The sequence below is a fragment of the Miscanthus floridulus genome, chromosome 6, assembly GCF_019320115.1.
Source record: "Miscanthus floridulus cultivar M001 chromosome 6, ASM1932011v1, whole genome shotgun sequence".
Taxonomy (NCBI): Eukaryota; Viridiplantae; Streptophyta; class Magnoliopsida; order Poales; family Poaceae; genus Miscanthus; species Miscanthus floridulus.
This window is the reverse complement of record NC_089585.1, coordinates 12,973,250-12,981,743: the sequence shown is the minus strand read 5'-3', so window position 1 is coordinate 12,981,743 and position 8,494 is coordinate 12,973,250. Positions and strand designations below refer to the sequence as shown.

At 51.1% G+C, this 8,494-nt stretch overlaps 1 pseudogene; it reads right to left on the bottom strand.

The window, feature by feature from the left end:
• Positions 1 to 763: 763 nt before the first annotated feature.
• On the bottom strand, positions 764 to 7,171 carry LOC136461675 (protein neprosin-like; annotated as a pseudogene).
• Between the last annotated feature and the right edge of the window lie 1,323 nt (positions 7,172 to 8,494).

Here is an 8,494-nt window from a genome sequence, read left to right as displayed (position 1 = left end):
GCCAGTCGCGCACTTCGCTTGGGGACGAGGTCTTCATCGCGCATCTCCTTCGTCCTGGTGGCCCGCGTCTTCCGCAGTCGTGGCGGCGATATGAGGATGGGCGGCGCGAGCGGCTTCTTGAAGATGTTGATGAACTCGTCGGCAGGTAGCGGCGCGGAAGAACGCTCAGTGATCACCTCGTCGACGGAGGCATGAGTCGTGTGCTGGCCGAGACCCCATTGATTTCGTCAACAAGGAAGGAGTCCACAGTCGTGACCTGGGCCTGAGAGCAATGCTCAACCTCAGTGGGCCGCGCCGGTGAGCAGTTGCCTGAGCTGCACTCGTCAGGCCCGGAGAGGCAGAGATCGACCTCGTGGCCCACGTCACGGTTGTCCACTTCCAACTGCAGCAGCCCAAATCCGAATCCACACATGACATCCGGCCCATCAGCAGGCCCAACAGGCATACACTTCCCATGCCCAGAGTTCGAACTCATCATCTAGGGCGGCCCCCACCATGCCCCTGCGGCGGCAAGTAGAGGGGCGCGACTCCCGCGGTCAGACGTCGATAGACTGCGACCTAGCCATGTCGGAGTAGACGGGTAGCCGCGGCGTGCACAGTGCCGCCTCGACAAGCATTGGGTCGGCGAGCGTGAGCTGGGCTGCATGATGGCGTAGTTAATTTTTACTCATCATAAAGAGGTTTACCTTTTTTTTTCTTGTAGTAGTTAAAAAATGGGAAGGAAAAAACACTAGATGCATGATCGTACTATATACATACATGGTGATCAAAACACTCTATGTGGACTTCTTGATGTATACATAACTCAAGAAAAAAAAAATCAGACCAAACGAAAGGAAAGCCTCATCACATACATCAAACATTCAAACCGAAACCTTTTGCCTCAGCTACCGGCCCGGTCGCGCGTGTACGCAGCTGGGCTGAAAACTCATTAGCATGCAGTAACCAACGAGAGGGACTAATTAATAGAGCTAGCTATAACTAATACCGTTGCTATACGTAAGATCCATGTCCGGTTGATGAGCGACGATCCAACTAGATCCTCCGGCACGGCCGCACGGTGATCTCTGTATGTATCTGTGCACGTATCTGCTTTCTTCTTCATCAGTTCAGCATGCCATGCATGATGCATGGAGCATGGTCGCCGGCTATGGATGGATCATGGGCAGTGCACGTTCCTGCCGGGCCCTCCGTAGTAGAAGTAGGTGCCCCAGGCGCGGTTGGAGGCGCCCTGGATGTCGTAGCAGCCCGGGTGGTCGGCGACGAGGCTGAGCGCGGCGGCGGGGACGAGGCTGTTGTCGCCGTCCACCACCTGCACGTTGCGGAAGTAGGCGGCGCGGTTGAATCCCTCGCGGGGGAAGTGGCCGCTCCCCATCTGCGTGGGCGTGTGCGACCCCGACGGGCGCGAGTTCACCACCTCGCCGCCGAACTGCACCATGTTGGCGTGCCAGCCCAGGTGCGTGAACAGCAGCGACGGCCAGTACCCCACCAGCGGGCCCGACCCCAGCTGCAGCCACCAGTTCCCCCGGTGTGGGTCCTGCATATTATATCACCATGCATATGCATGCGTTAGTTTCTGGCTAGTACGTGTGTTGGCATACGGTTCTGGACTCACTACTACAGAAATGAGATTCAGTCGAACTAGCTCTACTCTCGGTTTTCCAATCGGGACTAGCAATTCGGGACTAAAGTTGTTGTTCTTTAGTCCCGGTTTGCCACAACCGGGACTAAAGATCCTCCTAGCTTTAAAAAAAAATAATGCCTTCCACTGCTACACCCCGTGACATTCGAACCCAAGACCTCATGCACTGCCTCACGCGTAGCTTACCACCCCACCTACACAACACATCTAACAATAGATGGGTTGTTTTCCTTTTGAACTAACCCACCGGGGGACCTTTAGTTCCGGTTAGTGTTACCAACCTGGACTAAAGGGTCTACCTTTAGTCTGGGTTGGTATTACCAACCGGGACTAAAGGTTGGATGACTTTTAGTCTCGGTTGGCGGCTCCAATCGGGAGTAAAGGTCCACCTTTAGTCCCGGTTGATGTCTCCAAACGGAACTAAAGGTCCCCTACCACTGTGCCGAGCGCAGTAGCCGTTGGGCAAGGACCTTTAGTCCCGGTTGAAGACACCAACCGGGACTAAAGGCCTCTCTAGTCCCGGGGGGAAAAAAATGCCGAGGCTAATGCCAAATTGGAACATCGTTCTAAAGTCTGTTCTCTAGTAGTGACTATGGCCTTATAAAAGATATACCTTCCATATGAGCAGGCTGATGTCAAACTGCCGGCCGTTGTAAACCGAGGTCGGCGAGATGGCGGCTCCAATGGCGATCCGGTTGTTGGTCTGGACGAAGCCGGAGCAGTGCAGGTTGTAGCATCCAGTCTCCTGGTATGCATCGGTCTGCCAGACAAAGATGATGCAGCATTCATCAGCTGTGTGCTCTAGGACTATTAGTTCCTCCATTTGATGAATATGTCACTCAATGTAAGTTTGCTGATGAGCTCTGAAACTATATATAACGTTTACTAGCTAGCTAGTACTAGATAAAATGTGATACTGCTGTACATGTACATCACTTTAGTAAAAGAAAAACTGCAAGAACGCATTTGTTCAGCTGAATATAAAACATATTTAGCAAGGCATTTGTTTGAACTTCAGTTATTTTTTTTCTTAAAGCCACAATGTGGACGAGTATATTAGAAGGAGCGAGAGCAAGGCACCAGAGCAAGCCCTCTTGATGCTTTGCACAGTTTCAATGCATAAGTAATATACTATATGTAACGTTGGTTTAGAGTAGATTTCAGGAACTTACCGTCCAGTATGTGAAGAACCTCGGGTTGCTATCTCCATACAGTTCAGGGCTCACCTGAGTAAACAATGGAAGCAGGAAGTTAGCACTGTCTCCAGCAGAATCTGTTTGACCCAAGCTAGCATGCTGTGGAACTGGAACTAACAGCATTTCAAGTCAATGGGCACACATTTCCAATCGAGATCACAGTGATGGAATCTAATTAATGAGCGCCAGTTCAACATCACCTTAATGTACTACCAAAGTAAACATACAGCCACATGCATATGCATGTGGAGAAAGGATCCAACTATCAGTCCAGATCTTACCGTGACTTTGGTTGGGAGGACTAGGTGGGATGGTCCGAGGATCAACTCTGTTTGGTTCGGAGGCGAAGTGGAGCTGAAACGTCCTCCGCGTGAATATTCGCGTGAGATCTGGGGCGACCCCGTCCCCCAAAATTTCACGGACGGGGTCCGTCCCAGGGGGACAACCGAGCGACGGAGGTGCCGGACGCGGAGGAGATCGCGGAAAGGAGCCACGCCGGACGCGGAGAAGAGGAGCCACGAGCTCGAGCTATTCCTATACCGGTCCCGGCGAGCTTCGCATGTGGCCTTGCCGCGCACTGCCGTGCCCGGCCCCGGCGAGCTCCAGTGGAGGAGGCGCGGGCGGAGTAGGCCCGGAGCATGGGGCGGAGGGGGCGTGGGGTCGAGGGCTGCGGAGGAGGCATGGGGTCGAGGGCTGCGGAGGAGGCGCGGCGAGCTCTGGGGGCCGGCCCTGCCGTCACCGCGTGAGCTCCAACCCCACCGACGGAGGAGGCTTGGGGCGCCGCGCGGAGGAAGCCTGGGGCAGCGCGCGTCCAGGCTCTGGCGGAGGAGGCGCGGGGCTGCCCTACTGCAAGTCGCCGGCGGGCGATCTCCGCCCCGGCCCTGCTGCGCGTTCGCGCGGAGGAGTCGCGGGAGGTTGCGTGGAAAGCTACCGAAGGGATAAGGAGAGAAAAAAGAAAAAGAACTGACAAATAGGGTCCATCTGTCATTCACTTATCCCACTTTTAATGTCACCAAACCAAACAAAAAACGGATTGGTCCCATCTCTACCTAACCAAACAGAAAATAGAATCGTCCCGTTCCACAAATCAGAGACAGAACCATCCCACCCACCTTGACTCTTAACCAAACGTTGCCTTAGATCTTTCCGTTCAAAAACACACACCACTATTGGCGGCAACTAGATGCAAGGTCAAAATAGTTTATTGTGGAAAGTTTGTTGTAAACTAGTCTATAGCTACCTCTAGTAAGATCCTCAAGATCCTAAGCTCTAGCACAAGACTAGTTCTCATTCCTCACCTAAATACCATGCTGCTGGCTAGAACTAGAAGAAAGTGGTTTTAGTTTCAGATTAACACACACAAAAAAAAAACCCTGATGTATGGTGTGTCAGTTTAAAACTTCGAATGCTCTGGCTCAGCGATAGATACTAGGAGGTGTTTCGTTTTTTAGTCGAGCGCACAAATTCATGTCACATCGAATATTTAGATACTAATAAGGAGCATTAAATATAGATTAATTATAAAATCAATTATATAGATAGAGGCAAATTTGCGAGACGAATTTTTTAAACCTAATTAATTTGTCATTAGCACATGTTTACTGTAGTACCACGTTGTCAAATCATAGACTAATTAGACTTAAAAGATTCGTCTCATAAATTAATTGCAAGTTGTACAATTAGTTTTGTAATTAGTCTATATTTAATAGACCATGTGTTCAAACATCGCGCTAAAGTCTAGGAGGGGCAGCCGCATGCCTGGCCTGGATGATCATAGGCAGGCACCCACATTTACTGGTGTCACCAACCGGGCAGCCTGAAGAGCTACTGCGAGTCAGGTTCCCATTACTCGCAAGACAGACAGACGCAGGGACTTTTTCAGTTAGAGCACTGCAGGAACAAGCAAGGCCTTTATAGTCCTCTCATCACTATCTTTGGAGAAGACAATCCGGACGCGGCAATGGCCCGTCTAGCAGCACCGGCAACAGCTGGCTAGGCAGTAGCACTAATTTCTTCCCTCAACCGTACCCAGGGGGTGTTTGAATCGGGTGAGTAAAATTTACAAGGTGTCATGTGATGTTGCATGGGGTGTTCAAATGCTAATAAAAAACAAATTCGGGTGTTCAAATACTAATAAAAAACAAATTACAGAAGACGAATTTATTAAGTCTAATTAATCCGTTATTAGCATATGTTTAATGTAACACTACATTGTCAAATCATAGACTAATTAAGTTTAAAAGATTCGTCTCGTAAATTAGTCGTAAACTGTGTAATTAGTTTATATTTAATACTCCATGCCTGAACACTAAAGTTTAGAGGACCAAACACCCCGTATATCTACTGCCAGGTTAAACGCATGCGGCATGTCTTGTGCTGTTCTGCACAATTTCCATGGCCCATTTCATTCTTCAGAGGAGAAATACTGAAACCTGAAGAAACACAAATGTTCATGCATACTCCTGCTAGGAACAAACACTACGTACATGGATTTTCTGTACTTGGAAGAAGGTTGTTAAGTGATGCCGTGATGGTGAGTAAATGATGCAATGCATGTACATACGGCAGTAATAAGGGCGGTTGGTTACAGTACCTGCCATCCGGCCTCGATGGTGTTGAGGTCGTTGCCGAAGGAGCCGGAGATGACCCAGATCTGGGAGAGGCTGAACTCCGCCGCCGACGCCACCTTGGCGGACCACACGTTCAGGCTGGCCTTGGCGCCGTAGAATTGGTCCCCCGTCACGTACCCCACCGCGTGCTGCGCCGTCGTCGCCGTCGCCGTGCCGCCATGCCGCCCCATGCAAGTTCAAGCTTTCGTCTATCAGAGCCGATCTCGATCGAGGTATAGAGTGGTACGTGAGTGCGTAGCTAGACGTTGCTCCACACTACTTCTGCCATGGCAATTGCTGTTTGCTATGGCTGCACACTGCAGGGTCTGCAGTCACCACCATGCATAGTACAATCAATGTACTGTGCGCCAGCCAGCCTACTGCACCACCGGCTGGCGTGCATGGTCGACAAAACCTGAGGCAGGATCGAGCACCATTTGGTTGCGTAATAAATCGCGGCAGTTACTCCCACTAATACCTGTGTTTTCCCCCAACTAATCCAGCTTCAATGCTCCGGCAGCAGCAGCAGTAGCAGCACTTAATGAGTGACGGCCGGACTTGACAAGGTCTTTTCAAGACGTGATGTGTTTTGCAATGCTAATGGCGGGCACGCCGTGGCCATGGCGAAGGTGGGTGACTGACCTCGTGGCCGCTGCTGGTGGAGTCGCGGCGGGCGTTGCTGGCCCGGGCCTTCATCCCGAACCGGCGGGCGGAGCTGGCCCGCAGCACGTCGCGCTTCGTCGTCCGCCGTATCGGCACCGTCCCCTCCGGGCACCGCTTGCCGCCGTCGCTCCACGCCTGCGGGAACACGCCGGCCTCCTCCTGCTCCTCCTCTTCCTCGGCAGCGCCGCCCTTGGGCATGGGCCTCTCCACGGGCTCGTCCTGGCAGCAGTACACATGCATGTTGTTACACGACTCCGTCGTCCGAGGAAGAACTTGAAACAAATGCAGAGATGGAAACAGAAATGGCTCACCTCGGGCTTCTGGCCTCTGAGCATGGGGTGGTCGAACGCCGGCTGGCGGTCAGCCGGCACGCAGTGGATGACGTCGCCGTCGGGGCTCTGCACACAGCGCACGCACGCACGAGTCACGACACGACGGGCCGAGATCATTCCCAGGCAGCCAACATGTAAACGACAGGGAGGTGGATTTGCTTGCTTGGCCGGAGCCGGCAGCGCGCACAGGGACAAAGGAGTAGGTAGGAATGGAATACGAGAAGATGGGAAGTAACCTGGATTGTCATGTTGGAGTCCTTGGCCATCCTGGCCATGCGCGCCATGATCCTCCTGTACGCCTCCCGCTCGTCCCCGGCACGGAACACCGCCTGGTGCGGCCGCGCGCCCGGGGCGGCGGCATGCTTCCTGCCGCCGCCGTGTCCGTGCGTCGCGGAGGCCACGGCGGCCGGGCACGAGACGACGACGAGGAGGAGCAGGAAGGGGACAAGGGAGGTAATGATTGGGAGGACTCGGCCGCGGCTGCAACTACTAGAAGAAGAAGCAGCAGCAGCCATGGGCCGACCTCGGATTATTGCTTTGTCGGTATGCCACCTCTTCTTCTTCTTCCTCCTCCTCTGGTGTCGGTATGCTCGCGCATTGGCGTAGTGCTTGTCCTCTTCTTCCGTCCCCAGGAGCGAGCAGGAGAAGAGAGGCCAGGACGCTCGCTATAAATACAGCCGCGTAGCGTGGGGGACGGTGGTGGAGGTGGAGCTCTCTCCGGCTCCAAGGTCAAGACACTCTCCGTGCTGTGTGCGCTATAGCTAGTTGGTAGGCTGGGGGAAGAAATGCCGAATTGATGACGATGGATTCGAACGCGGAAATTTGTTCCCGCTCACACCGTCCGAAGGCACATCCAAAATCACTCGTGCATTACGGCCGTGTTTAGCTGCGGGTACCTTTGGTCTGTATCTTTTCGTTTATTTGTCCTCTTTCATCCTGCACGTTTTTATTTTCTCAATTTTCATTTTTCTCTCTATACAGAACGGCTTGATTCACGTATATTACAGGGCCTACGTGTCAGACATCCAAAACTTTAATGTATACATACAACCAAATACGATCTCATCTCATACTGAACAACAACAAAGACAACCAAATACGACCATTTGCACGAGCTCAACCTGGCTTCTTTGGTCCTGCACAGCCTAGCCATCCTGCCTCGAGGCTTGCTCTGCAACCAATCACGCCCTCTCTGTCTGTGTCGCTTGCTTAGCTGGTTGAGCGAGCTCAGACCCTATTTAGGGGGTGTTTGGTTCCTACAGAAAAATTTTAGTCCCTGTCCCATCGGATGTTTGGACACATACATGAAGTATTAAATATAGACGAAAAAATAACTAATTGCACAGATTGTGGCTAATTTGCGAGACGAATTTTTTAAGCCTAACTAGTCCATGATTTGACAATGTGATGCTACAGTAAATATGTGCTAATGGCGGGTTAATTAGGCTTAATAAATTCGTCTCGTAAATTAGTCTCCATCTATGTAATTAGTTTTATAATTAACTCATATTTAGTTCTCCTAAATAGCATCCGAACGTCCGATGTGACATGGACTAAAATTTAGTCCATGGAACCAAACACCCCCTTAGTTTCTACATGCGCTTCTAAAATTTCTGTCACATCGAATGTTTAGACATATGTATGGAGTATTAAATATAGTCTAATTACGAAACTAATTACACAACTTGCGACTAATTTGCGAGACGAATCTTTTAAGCCTAATTAGTCAACGATTTGACAACGTGGTGCTACAGTAAATATATGCTAGTGACATATTAATTAGACTTAAAAAATCGTCTCCCAAATTAGTCTCCATGTATGTAATTCGTTTTGTAATTAATTTATATTTAATATTTTTTATTAGTATGTAAATATTCGAGGTCACATCGAAAAACCCAACACCCCTCGGCTCGGCGCTAGCCTGCCCCGGCCGCACTTTTTCGGAGGACCCCTCAAGCCCACCCCACGTCCCCACCCCGTGCTTTGCAATTCCAATTGCAATTGCAATTCTCCATGGGCGGATGGATGGTTTTGTTTTGTTATTTATGCCCT